Source organism: Mytilus californianus, unplaced genomic scaffold (genome assembly GCF_021869535.1).
Source record: "Mytilus californianus isolate M0D057914Y unplaced genomic scaffold, xbMytCali1.0.p SCAF_3, whole genome shotgun sequence".
Classification (NCBI taxonomy): Eukaryota; Metazoa; Mollusca; class Bivalvia; order Mytilida; family Mytilidae; genus Mytilus; species Mytilus californianus.
In genome coordinates this window covers 101,306,685-101,321,229 of record NW_026262679.1, presented here as the reverse complement: position 1 = coordinate 101,321,229, position 14,545 = coordinate 101,306,685, and the positions used below count along the sequence as shown (strand labels likewise).

The 14,545-nt window shown below is 32.7% G+C and overlaps 1 long non-coding RNA gene across 1 annotated transcript; it reads left to right on the top strand.

Moving 5' to 3' along the window:
• Positions 1-10,432: 10,432 nt before the first annotated feature.
• On the top strand, positions 10,433-14,044 carry LOC127735600 (uncharacterized). The gene is made up of 5 exons (XR_007998515.1): positions 10,433-10,532; positions 12,369-12,397; positions 12,712-12,792; positions 13,098-13,181; positions 13,766-14,044. It is a non-coding gene; the product is annotated as an uncharacterized LOC127735600 (long non-coding RNA).
• The last annotated feature ends 501 nt before the right edge of the window (positions 14,045-14,545 follow it).

The window sequence follows — 14,545 nt, the reverse complement described above, 5'->3', positions numbered from 1 at the left end:
GATTCACCTCAAACGAGCTTATACATGAAACTCACGTGAAAATTTTCATGTGAATTTCACGTAAATTGAGATTCACATGAATCTCACATGAATTTCATGTGAACTTCACAATATAAAAAATTGTTTTTTTTCCATGATTTTAATTAAATTTAAAAATTTAGATGTTATTTGAATTACTTTATTTTAAAAATTCATGTGAATTTCACGTCAAAAAAATTCAAGTGAGTTTCACATGAGATTCACGTGAAAATCGCATAAACTGATTCCACGCGAATTTCAAGTATAAGCTCGTTTGAGGTGAAATTAACGTGAATTTTATGTGAGATTCACGTGAATTTCATGTGAGATTCACATGAATTTCATGTGAGATTCACATGAAATTGATGTGAGTAAAATTTCCCTGTGTAACATATCAGGTGCAAAAAACCTTCTGGTTGGAAGTTACTATAGACCACCATCAGATGACGGGAACTCCATAAAACAAATAGATTTATCATTACGTAGAATAAATCAAACAGTAATATATAAGTAGGCGGTGACTTCAATCTTGGACACATTGTCTGGTCTGTCCCAGAAGTAATATCGGGGAAACCAGATCAAGAACAACACAATTCACTTCTAGAACTACTATATGATTATAATTTACATCAAATAGTGAACATACCAACACGAAAAGAAAGAATCCTAGACTTAGTACTTGTCAATAATCCATCTAACATAAATAAGGTCAGTACACTACCACCAATTGGCCTTAGTGACTCACGACATCGTCAACGTAGAACCTGACATCTGGTTACGCCGGTGAGAGAAAAACCTAGAAAAATACTAAAATACAACAAAGCTAACTGGAGTAACATCAAGTCAGATCTAGAAAAAAACATTATATGATCTACAAAACCTAGATGACAAAACAAATGTAAATGATAACTGGGACACATTAAAAACCAATCTTACTAAACCAGTGGAAAGCAACATCCCACATAAGTTTCTAACATACAAAAACAGACTACCTTGGATTCATAACAATCTCAGAAAAATGATATATAGAAAAAAAAATCATATTATAAGATGAAATAAAACATAAAGTATGCTGATAAGTACAAACATCTTAAAAAACAAGTACAAAAAGAACAAAGATTAGCATACTGGGGTTATATTGAAAACATGATATTGGACTTACCCATAAATGAACCTGAACAACAGAGTAACAATCAGTTCAAACCTAAAAACAAAATATTTTCTTTCATAAAATCACTGCGCACAGATAACACCGGTGTCGCTCCTCTGAAAAAATGAAGGACAGTTAATAGCAGACACAAAGCTGAAGGCATACATCCTCAAGACACAGTTCCAATCAGTGTTTATAACTGAATCAAATAACAGCATTCCGGACAAAGGTCCAAGCTCACACCCCGTGATACTCCATTGGAACTATCATTACCTGGCGTCAAACTCCTACATAACATAAACCCACACATGGCAAGTAGCCCAGACAACATCAGTGGCAGAATATTATAAGAACTCAAAGATCAAACAGTTCCGATTCTTACACTAATCTTTAAAACTTCACTTGAAACTTGAATAACAGCAACGGATTGGAAACACGCAAATGTAGCACCAGCGTTCAAAAAAGGGGAAAAATACATGCCAGAAAACTACCGCCCGATATCATTAACGTATATTTCTTGTAAATTTAAGGAGCATATCATCACCAAACACATCATAAACCATCTTGAAAAGAACAATATACTTTATGACCTCCGGCAAGGCTTCCGTCAATCAAGATCTTGCGAAACACAACTCATTTCATTCATTTTTATGAACTTGCAGCAAATAATAACAGCAGCACATAAAGCCTTTGACAAAGTCTCTCATAAAAGACTGCTCTATAAATTAAACTATTACGGTATCCAAAAAGACACACTAAACTGGGTCTTTGCTTTCTTTAGTGACAGAACACAAACCGTTGTCCTGGATGGAGAGTATCTGACCTGGCTCCAGTCAACTCAGGTGTCTCGAGCTCTCAAGGCAGAGTTCATGGCCCAGTACTATCATCTACAAAACCATCAAATCACAAAGTGACTGCGATGCCCTACAGTTATAGAGTCATAGAACTCTTTCCAAAATTGGAAAGGGTTGATTTTGAGTTCTTCCAGGCAAAGTTGAGGAAGAAACACAGACTTGAACAAGTAGTGTTTAATTCCTTAAAGGATCTTAAGGCCAAAGTGAAATTCACCCTCTATATTAAACCTGCACAACAGCTAATCAATGTGAGTACAGTTAACTTGATGTACCTTTTATCTCCTCTAAAGAGCAGGTTTAGATATTGTCTGATAAAAATAAGATTGTGGAATTATTTATTGCCTGTGAGACAACAATACACCAGAAACCAAATGATGTACATGTAGGCAACTATATATATATAAAGGTTAAAGTAAAATCTTCAACAATGAGAAAAACACATTCTATTAAATGGGTACTTTTTTACAACTTATATGTGATTGTTTACTTTTCTAATTACTATATATATATAAAAATATTAATTTTCGCGAACCATTTAGGTCACGGAAATTCCATTTTTTGCCATCAGTAAGGAGAGTTGTACAAATAATGTGAATACACAGAACCCCGATCCAATTCATCTTTTGCTAAAAATATTTATCATTTTCTGTTTTATATCTCCTAACATCATTCCATTTTTCTCTAATTTCGATTAAAATATGCCAAAACCTGCAGTAAAAATAGATGTATGCCCCAAATAAACATTCCCCGATTGGTTGAACTACTATGGCGTCGATGTAAAGCAAGGCAAGCCTCGATGTAAAGCAACGCAAGCCTCGATGTAAAGCGCACGCTTCCCAAGAGTAAGGAGAGTTGTACAAATAATGTGAATTCACAGACCCCTGATCCAATTTATCTTTTGCTAAAAGTGTTCATCATTTTCTGTTTTGTATCTACCAACAACATTCCATTTTTCTATAATCCCGATTTAAACATGTCGAAACCTGCAGTAAAAATAGATGTATGCCCCAAGTAAACATTCCCCGATTGGTTGAAAAGCTGTGGCCTCGATCTTAAGCAACGCAAGCACACGCAAAAATTTCCGTTGACATGTTGAACTTTGACCCCGGGATTCAGCCGAGGTAACCTTCAGCCGATTCACATAGAGATTTTCTTGCGCTCAAATGTAATTCTAAGTGAAGTATACTGGTAAAGTAAAATTATATTCTTTTACAGAAGTATTTACACATTTTATCATTAATGTATTGTCATGCTACTGCATATTTACGCTGAGCTTTAGTTAAATATAATTCTATACAAATTTTGTTACGTCAAGCATTAACAGTAAGAATATATTTCGCGCCAAAACAAGAAAATAATCTGTATCACAAAATAAGTTTATCAGCATCTTTCTGAAATTTTCCAACAGAAAATAGCGTTAATTATAGAGAAATTTTGGTGAGTATTACTTATTAATGTTAAGGTTCTCCAGAGGTGGTTCTCTACACCTTCTTGGCGGTCAATTTAATCCCATTAATCAATTATCCCCGATGGCGATGACACCCAGTCGTTTTGTGTCATGAGCGAAAATCTTATCTATTTGATGAAATAACTTCTTCATTAACTGTACATGCAATATTTTTGTAGTTTTTGATAACCGTGCACATTCCCATAACATGTCCGCAAGATAAATGGGTTATGCATTTGTGAATTGTCGGTCAGTGCGTGATCACGTGACATTATTATTTGTAAACAAACGGGCTCCCCATGTAACACGTGTCGGAACTATCCATACAAGGTGCAATCAATCTTTTATTTCACTATTTGATGATATTTCTGTGTCTGTTTGTAGGTTTTGCAGATCAGATGTCATAGTGTAGTTTCATAGACAAAAAAGTACCATGATTGTTCCTGTTCAGTAGTTGTGATTTTTTTTTTATAGAATTAGAAGTTAAGTCTACATTAGTCATTATTTAATGAATATAAAAATGACTCAACTCTCTGTGTAATTTTTCCCCAATTTTTGAAACATGCATAATTTAAAGAGCATTTGCTTCCCTTGAACCCTCCCCCCCCCCCCCCCCCCCCCCCCCCCCCCCCCCCCACCCCTACCCCACCCCTACAAATTGCCCAAAACTCATACTCATAGTCCGAGATTAATGTCCAACATCTGTTTTTGCGATTCCGGCATTTTAACTCTTTTATTTTCAAATTGAACACACTCGGCCATTCAGCTTATTTGCATCATAAATGAACGAGGTGTTAGATTATGTTTTCCTATTGAATAAGGGTCATTTTCATAAATCAGCTCTCATAATGCATTGTAAATTACTTTTTCTGTTGGTCATGTCACAATGTTTTAAAGTTAAAGTTAAAATGCCAGTATTGATGTGTCAACTGTCCAAATATGAGAAAATAGCGGGTGGCAGGTCGATTAAACTTACTTAAATGAAGAGAAAAATGAACTAATTGAGGCTCGATAAGGGTCATTTGCATAAATCAGTTCCCATAATGTTGGTCATGTGACATTCTTTTAAAGTGAAAGTTAAAATGAGGGTGGTAATGGGGGTACCTTCATGACGAATAAGGGTAAAAAATCTTGCCAGATGACATTAACGGTAATTTTTGGTGCATGACGATAAAATGAAGACTTTCTTCAAGACGTTAAAAAAATTGACAGATTTTGATGAATCACGTTAATTTTTTCCCAAAAATAACGGTAACGATAATTATTTGAGACCTCTGATGAATCACGATAAGGATATGTTGACGAATCACGGTAAAATGTTAACATATTTGACACTAACGGTAGCCAAATTGACCGTTTGACGCCTGACGATAAAGGGCATTCATACCCTCTAAAATGCCAGTATTGATGGGTCAATGTGAAAACTGTCCAAATATGAGAAGATAACGGGTGGCAGGTTGATCAAACTTACTTAAATGAAGTGAAAAATGAATAAATTGAGGCTTGATTTATATGGATCCAGTCGCCTCCAGAAGCAATGAAGCAGCACATCCACTTTGGACGGGCAAATATCATCTATCTGATATGGGACCAGCTGAAGTCCCACTGCCCTAGCTGGTGTCGCAAAACAGTCGTTGGAGGTTAGAGTAATCTCCGACTACAAAACTCAATTTCAATGACAAAAATGCCCTAATCTTTAATTGAAAGCATTGGAAAAGTAAACTAAATTATAATTTTGACAATGACCACAATTTGTTTTAGTTCAATGTACATGTAATAATATGCGGGATAATACATGAACTTAATACTGCTTCAAGGTTATACAGGTTTGTCAATGTAAAATAAAATAATTTGTTTGCTAACTTAGGGAGCTACCATTTGATTTTTAGGGGGTGGGGGTCTAGGATGAAATTTGAAAAAAAGGCAGGATGAGTCAATATGAAAAAAAAGGCAGGATGACAATTTATGTAAAAACAAGTCGGGATAAACTAATAGAAAAAAAGGCAGGACAGATTACATCTCTAACTTAAAAAAAAAAATGCAGGACAAAATATTCATCCTAGCCCCCCCCCCCCCCCCCTTTTTCCCCCCATAAAAATGGAAAGGAAGCTCCCTTATAGTGTTTCCTTCAGCGGGTGTTGGCCTGGAATGGCACCCTGCAGTTTTCATACGCCTGTTCATGAGAAATATTATGGTATGCCTTTGTCCGTCTGTCTGCCCTGATCTGTCGGTTTCTAGCATGTTGTTCACTAACTCAGTTATATTTTCACCAATTTGCATGAAACTCTGGTGAATTGATTATATCTACTGAATTTTCAAAATGTGAGGTTTTATTCATTAAAAAAGGGGGATTTTCATGTTAACGCCCATTAACTCTAAAAATGCTTTGTTCACTAACTCTTCAACGCTTTCACCAATTTGCATGAAACTGTTGAAAATTGATTATTTTATAAATTTTAGGTTTCCCGTTTCAGAGTTATATGGGATTGTATTCATGTATTGATGTGAGCTCCCTTTAGATTGTTTTGGAATTTTAGATTTTACATTATCCAGTTACAATGTAAGGGGTTTTATTCATTCAAAAAGGGGGATTTCCATGTTTTCGGACATTAACTCGAAAATGCTTTAAGCAGTCGTCATTTGTCATGAAACTTTGGTTAATTGTTTATATATATCTATTGATGCAAGCTCCCTTTCAATTTAATAAATTGTGGAATTTTATTCATAAAAAAGGATAGCTTTCCCAGTTTGCAGATCAAATTCAAAAGTTTGTACATGCACTTCTCTGGCATTGTTTCAGTAAATGTGTAAATTATAACTGACATAACTAATTTTGACAATGACCACATATTTTTAAGTTCAATGTACATGAAATATACAAGGTAATGCATGTAGACTCGATACTGCTGCAAGGTTATACAGGGTTGTCAATGAAAAAAAAAAAATTTGTTTGCCAACTTAGTGTTTCCTTCAGAAGGTTTTGGTGTGGTATGACACCCTGTCATTTTTATACGCCCGTTTACGGGACATACTATGGTATACTGTTGTCCGTCTGTCCGTCGTTAACATGTCAGACATTAACTCAAAACCGCTTTAACCAATTTGCATAAAACTTTGGTGAATTGTTTATATCTATTGACATGAGCTCCCTTTCGGTTTTTATAAATTTTAGATTTTACGTTTCTGAGTTATGGGGTTTTATTCATTAAAAAAAGGGGGATTTTCCAGTTTTCGGACAATAAAAGCTTTCACCAACTTGCAAGAAATTGTGGTGAATTGTTAATATCTATTGACATGAGTTCCCTTTCGATTTTTATATATTTTAGATTTTACATTTCTGAGTTACAGGGTTTTATTCATGAAAAAAGGGGGGATTTTCCAGTTTTCGGACAAAAATCAAAAATGCTTTCAGCAGTTTGTATGAAACTTTGGTGAATTGTTTATATCTATATTGATGTAAGCTCCGTTTAGAATTTTATAAATTTTACATTTCTGAGTGATGGGGTTTTATTCATTAAAAAAGGGGTGATTTTCCAGTTTTCGGACAATAGCTCAAAAATGCTGTCAGCAATTCTCATGAAACTTAAGTGAATTGTTTATATTTATTGATGCAAGCTCCCTTTACATTTTCATAAATTTCTAATATGACTGGGAATTAATTGAACTTTATTTGTTTATAGTCTGACGACAGATTTACTAAGTATTGCGCAACAGCACAGTGTATTGCACAACAGCAAGAAATCTTTAATTTCATCACGTTCTAATGAAGTAACAAGCTTATTTTGCCGAAAGTTAGAATGATTTGATCTACGCTTGAGTAACAAGTACCAGAAGTGATAAAAAAATTGTCTGTATGAAAATAACATGCAACCAACTTTAAAATCAATGCTTAACCTCCTAAAGAAAATAAATCGTTTATGTCTTTGAATTTCTTTACTTTCAAATGAAAAATTGCTGTTTCATCGACTTGGTAAATGTTGAATATTGCCGATGACGAAAGCCACTGAATTTGAGTATCGTAAACAACAGGGCGACTAGATTTCACTTTTGAAGGTCGGTCAAAGCCAAGTGGCGACCGGTAAAGCGACTTTGTCGTCCCAGTAGCATGGTAACGTGAGCCCTGCACAATGCTTATTACTTTAAAACACAGTCCTGTAATATTTTTTATTCTACTTTGAATATTGCCTGCTTATTTCAGCAACTATTCTTACAAAACAATCCTCTATTTATCCTAGGTGTTGCACTCAGTATTGTTGATTATATTTATATGTATATGTAGTAAAGTGAATGCAACCCCCTTTTTGAAGGTAAGTAACAGTTAACAAACTTTATCACTTATCAGTAGTTTAGAATGGTTTAAAAAAAGATCTAATAGATGTTACATGCATTATGACTTCCTCTCAAAAAGTTTGCATTGTGTTTTAAAGTGGTTATTTAGCAATGTAATTTTTTCCCTCAGTATTAACATTAATTTGGAAGTAAGTTAAAGGATTTCAGTTAACCAAAATTATTTCATGCCTAATTTATATAAACAAATCCCACGTCGATATATAACATGTACAACAATCAAACATCAACCCACGCCAAACTGGATGTAATTAAAAGACATCTAGAGGTCAATATACAGTCTTGAACAAAAGACAAAATAAGGAAAAATATAGCGAATTTTTGAGAATTATTATTATTGCATGTATATTTGCAATATTTAAATGCATAGTTTAAAATCTTTTGAGTTTTAGGTCCATCTACCATTTTAGAAAACTGGGATTTCATTGCAGCTAGTCTATTAGATAACATTTTATAATTTTGAATGTTTCTTCATCAGTTAACTAAAATTAGGTGGAGGTATGTTCTTATTTCTGACAGAGGGGTACTCAACCTATATCAATTTGTGCATGAAGCGATTGATAGTTGCTAGATACTGAATGATTTTACCACAAATTTGTTAAAGTTTTAACCGGTGTATATACTTAAAATATGTTAATAAAGTTCATGTCTTTTTCAGGACTTCTGATCCAACCATGTAGTATGGCATGTTTGTGAGATATGGTTTTGGCCAGTAGTATGTTCATGAAGGACCTGTAGTACAAAGTATATCACTGGATTGAGCTCATTGTCTAAGTGTATTATTAAAGTGCTTTGCTTTGAGCTCAGTTCATTGTTATGCAATTCATTCTTTGTGAAATAAAGATTTGACAGACAACTCTCATGTACAAGGAATTGTCAAAGTGGTATCCATTCTATGTACAATGTAAGTAATAGGGAGATAAAAGCATTTTATTTAGATTTGAACCAAACATTTTTTGTCCATTAGCCAAACTAAAAAAATAAAGCACAAATTCACCAAACAATGCTACTGGCGCTACTAGCAATATGATGCTAGGTTCTTTTGTTACACTTTACTTTTTTACATCTGTACTGCCTACTGGCGACTCAGTCCTGAGTGTAAATGGTCATTCAGTATGTTAAGAAAAAGACCAAAATTTATAAGGCCTATCTGGCCTAATTGATTTCTAAAATATATTTCATTGTACATGTTCAACATTTATCATTCATTTGTTTATTTCTTAATTTGTGTGAATTAACAGTAAATGTTAATTACTACACTTTCATACCATAACAAAACTGCCTTATTGTATTGGTATCACTTATATTTGTATCCATATAACAAAAAAAACTGAAAAGAGAATACTTTTGCAATAGCTTTTTCATATTGAATACTAAAACTTTTTAGATATTTAGACATATTAAGTAGATGTTCATAATATCCGCTTGACATTTTATCATATGACTTCTGTAGTTAGTTATGAGTCTTTGAAGCATGCTCACAAAGGTTCTTTTGTTGATATCATTTTCACTTTTTTTTGCTTTGACCAGCTTTGGAGGAGATATTTTCAAAGAATTAATAAAAAATAACACAGAAATTAACTTTCTAGCTCATCTAGCCCCAATCATCATGTCAGTCATTGTCATTACTAAAAAACATTAAATGTCTTCTAAACTGAGAAACAATTTCCACATTTAACCGAAATCTTTTACCTATGATACTGACAATCCCCCACAAAGTAATATAAATAGAACCATACAAATAGTAAGCAAATACATGTTCTCAGATACCATCTCCCATATAAAAAAATCACATTAAGAAAAAAATGAACCTATTATGTGTTCCTCTCCTAGCTACAAAATGTATCCAAAATCAAAGATGTGGAACATATATATTCTATCATAATCATTTGGTAATTAATGCAATTAGTATCTCTTCCATGCCCGTGTTGAACATAAAAAACTAAATATTACATAAACAACACCCCTAATGCTCATGTTGGTTGTCATTGTGCAACACAGTTAATACATAGAAAACATAAAACATAGAACTCCTTTTGTCATATAAAACACTGTCAAACATCCAATCATACTATCCACACTGATCTGTGTCCACACTTGTTTATTCAACAAAATTATTTTGTTCAGTCCTGACCAGGGATGCGAACTTCAACCTTTCATTTTGTAATCAGCATTCCAATTCAGAAAATGACTTATTGGGTTTGAATTAATGTAAAAATTAGGGATGTTGACGAGTACTAGAGTATTGCTCTATAGTACCAAGTATCGAATACCAAAATGATACTCGACTAATATAATCAGTTTCTATTAGAGTGTTGTTTTCTTCTTAAATGAAAAATATTTTTATTGAGAGCGCTCGTCCCAGGAAATTAAATATCAAAATTAAATATGTTTCTAATGTTTGCGTTTAATTTTCATTTAAAATTCCCTTGCACAGAGGTAGGCTATGAACCACAAGGATATTTCCAAGTCATACACTTTTAGCTTACCGTGTTTTAGTCATTCGTCTATCTCTGTACCTTCAGAGCAAATCATTTCATCAGCAGGACTGTAAGCTATGTTACAAAGTTTATTTTGAAATCTATTGTGTCTAAAGGCATATTTTTTTTGTATACCGTAGATTACTAAAGGTGAATCGGATGAAGAAGAGCTTCCACCATTGTTCCCTCCCAGAAGAGAAAGACAATCTGATGATGCTAATTTGACAGTACAAGCGGTAATTTTTAGATCACAGCCTAACAATATGCTATTCCCCAGTTACTAAAAGCAATGTGTTATCCCAAATAACATCTAGAATCATGAAAGCATGTAAATTGAAGCATGATCTGTTAATGTCTTTACTGAATTTTCAACACCTGTAAGTTAAATGTGAAAAACATTAGTGCATAGATAATTATGGAATTCAATTTAGAAAAGTGCAGAATTATTTACTTTAATGAATGCTGTTTAAGTACAAGAGATCATACATGAAATTTTGTGCTTTCATGTTTGAATATTTTTGAAGTAAAGACGGAATAATGTGTCAATATGTCCGTTTATTTACATCCTGCTCAAGTTTGAACATGTATAACCAGTATATTTTAGATGTAAGAATGTTAAAAGGTGGAATTCAAATAATTCTTATAATTCAGTATTAGTTAAAGATATTTAGCACTAGCTTAAGAAATAATTTACTTGATAAATACGTAATTAATATAAATCTTCACAATTTTAGATAAGTGTAAAGCAAATTATTATGTAATCCCCTGAGGGTTAAATTACAATAGAGAATTAAGAATTAGAGAAGTGTTATATATACAAAAGGGATTTCTTACTTTTTAAGATAATTTAGGTTATGTCACAAAGACTTGATATTTGGGAAAATAGATAAACTAGCATTATTAAGTAAAGTAAATATATTGAGGATTAATGTTATGTAAATTAAATAATGAAAAACAATATATATTAGTTGACCATGTAGTTAGGGACACTTGTATTTGAGAGTTGTATTTGACAGTTGTGTTTTAGACTTGAATTTAGACAGTTGTATTGGATTGAAATTAGACATGATGTTTTATTATGTCTCATGAACTTATGTGATTATTGTGATTGATAAATTATACTGAATGCTGAATTAATAAACAATTATATATAGAATTTTGAATCTGTGTTGCGTTAACATGTATTCATATAAAAGCTACCAGCTAGTTCCCCCAACCTAGCAAGATGAGTAACCAGGTCAGGAACGAGCAGAGTACTGGCCTTGGTTATACATGTTATATTTGTATCAAGGTGAGCCATGCAAAATAATTTATTTACATGTTCCATCCTCATTATATATATGCACCTCAACATTATGGACAGTATGGATGAAGACTAAATTGGAGCATAACTTTAACAGTATTTAGTTCAGTTAAATTTTCATAATAAATTAGCAATCTTATTAATGTATAATGATTTTTTATTTTAACTAATACTGAGGATTCATTTATTTTCGTGGGTACTTATTTTCTTGGATTGAGACAAACTTGCATTTTCGTGTTTATTTGATTTCGTGGTTTTGCCAATGTCTGCATAAAACCTTATACAAAATTTGTAATTCGTTGAATGTTTGAATTCGTGGTATATCTGTACCCACGAAACCCACAAAAATTGGTACCTTACGAAAAATAATGAATCCACAGTATAATGAGATCAACTTTAAAACTGAAATTGGTAATAAGCATTTATGTTTGATAACTAAAGAATTAGTTCAATAGTTTATACCGGTAGTTATGAACACAGCAATCTTTTTAATATTGACAACACCCATTTGAAGTCAGCTATAACCATGCACATGCCCTCATCACCTCTATTTCCCCTTGTATAAAAGGGTTTAAATAAAAATATTAACATGAATGGGTAATTTAAAATATAAAACCATGTTCAGTACTTTCTGTTGCATAAGAAACTACTATAAATAAATGTTTCATGGGTCTTTTATACAACTTTATCAATTTTAAGTTTAAAATTAAGTCTACTACAGATTCTTGATTTTATACAGCCACCTTAAAAATAAAATTGCATGTTTCAGATACACTTCAGTTGAAAGCATGAAAGCATGTAAGTAAATAGAAAACTAACAAAATAGTATGCAATTTACAACAGATTATATTTCCTAATGCCAAAGAAACAGAGTATATTACAGTCATATTGGAAACTTGTAAAGTGCATGATACTGAAAAGTAGTAGTCTCCATAGTTAATCTTTAAACTTTAGTGACAGGTTTGCAATTCAAAACAAATACTTTTTAAAATGAATTTCAGGTCAAACATGATTTTATTAACCCAGCCATATTGGAATCATATGTTCTCTCAGGATTTTAAGACAGTGCAAAAAAAATGAATTAATGAATTCTGTCTTCTTTTATTCTGCAGTCAACATTTGACACACCAGATTCGCCAAGAAGTCGCCAGAGAAATAGTACACTGTCTCAACCAGGTACCAGTGGAGCAAGTGTAAGTGAAAACTAGAACTGCTGTGTAAAATTGATAACTTCAACTTATTTTTTGGAGGTAATTACACCCTGTTGTTTAAAAATATAGTTTTACTTATAGTGTCAGTACCAATAAGTTTTATGCAAAGATTTGATTAAGGAATTTGGTTCATAATGTTTTTGCGAGAATTTTGTCTTCCACACATCATCATGGGCTACTTGAATACTTTGAAGGTATATTATAAGTCCATGAAACTTATCTTTAATAAAAAAAAGTAGGGAATTCATTAACCATATGTGTATTTATCACATGTTTTATTTTTGTAGACAACCGTTACATCTGAGAGGTCAAATTCCTCATCCACTCAAATTACCAGTACATTGTCCTCACCTGGTAGAAATAGAGCAACTGTAAGTTACTTGGAATGCTCTTTATAATTATAACTTGAAACTAGTTTCTGGTATGATAATCTGTTCACGCATAAAGGCAACACAACACCATTTTCATTTGTTGTTCTGCAGATGTTTTGAAGATAACAATTAGTGCAAGCAGATGCAACTTTCTATAGTAGTTTGCTGCTGGAAATCACACTTTTAATATAAAGCAAACTCCAAATCAAAATTTTAAAATGTTAGAAATAAAACTTTCTTTTTCAGAATTATTCAACAAAATTACTTTGGACTAAATTATCATTTGACAAAACCCATTTTAAGGGGAGACACATTAAATAAAGTGTTAGCATGTTCTATCTAACTTATTAAATCAGGGGATGTGGTATGAATGCCAATCAGATAACTATCATAAAGACTTAATAAGAAAGTAGATCTGTAGCCAGCAGCATGCTTTACAATTCTGTGAAATTAAATGTCTACTAAGTATTGATTCAAATTATTGTCAATAATAGTTCATGTTCCAATCAGTTTATTGTACTGCAAAAAAAAATTGTGTTTGCTCTTTGAAAACAATGAAGAGATATTTAGCTTTTGCATTGTAGGTAGCCCTGGAAGGCTCCAACACACCATCATCAAGAAGAGGCAGAGTCATAGCATCTCCTGTTGCAAGAAGATCTAATGTGAGTTTTTAAAGTACACATCTTGACTATTCTCAACTCGTACAAGAAATTTGTCTGAGATGTAAAGACAACTAACACAAGAAATATTCTATTTTGAATCAAAAATACTTCAACATCATTATGCAAGTAACATTCATTGATTTATTGACTAAGTCTTTGGTTGAAGTCTTTTAAATTGACTCATCCTGCTTGAAATCCTACTTTTACCCCTACTTGGTGAGCAGGGGACAACAGTTCTAGTTATATAGATGTTATTATTGACAGTTCATAACATATATGTACACAATCTAATGGAAGAGATTGATAATTATAAATAAAAAAATTACATTCACCTGTAATTTACCTGTACATAATCAGCGCAAATAAAAGACAAAATCGGCGCAAGTGAAAGAAAAAATGGCACAAGTGAACTATTTTGTACATAAAATACAGACGAATCAAATAATCTGGATCATATTGCATGAGGTTTTGTGTTGGTAAAAGTTCTTTCATGGTTAAATTGTCATTCATGGAGATTCCTGGACAAAATTCTTAAAAAACAGTATAAGGAAGATTTTAAATGATTTGTGATTCAGTCTGTTTTTTGGATTACCAATAGTTCATCATTTTAAATCTAATTCATTAACTTTATTGCAGGTAGCTCCTGAAGCTTCCAATTCACCATCAACAAGAAGAAACAGAGCCCTATCATCTCCCAGGGTG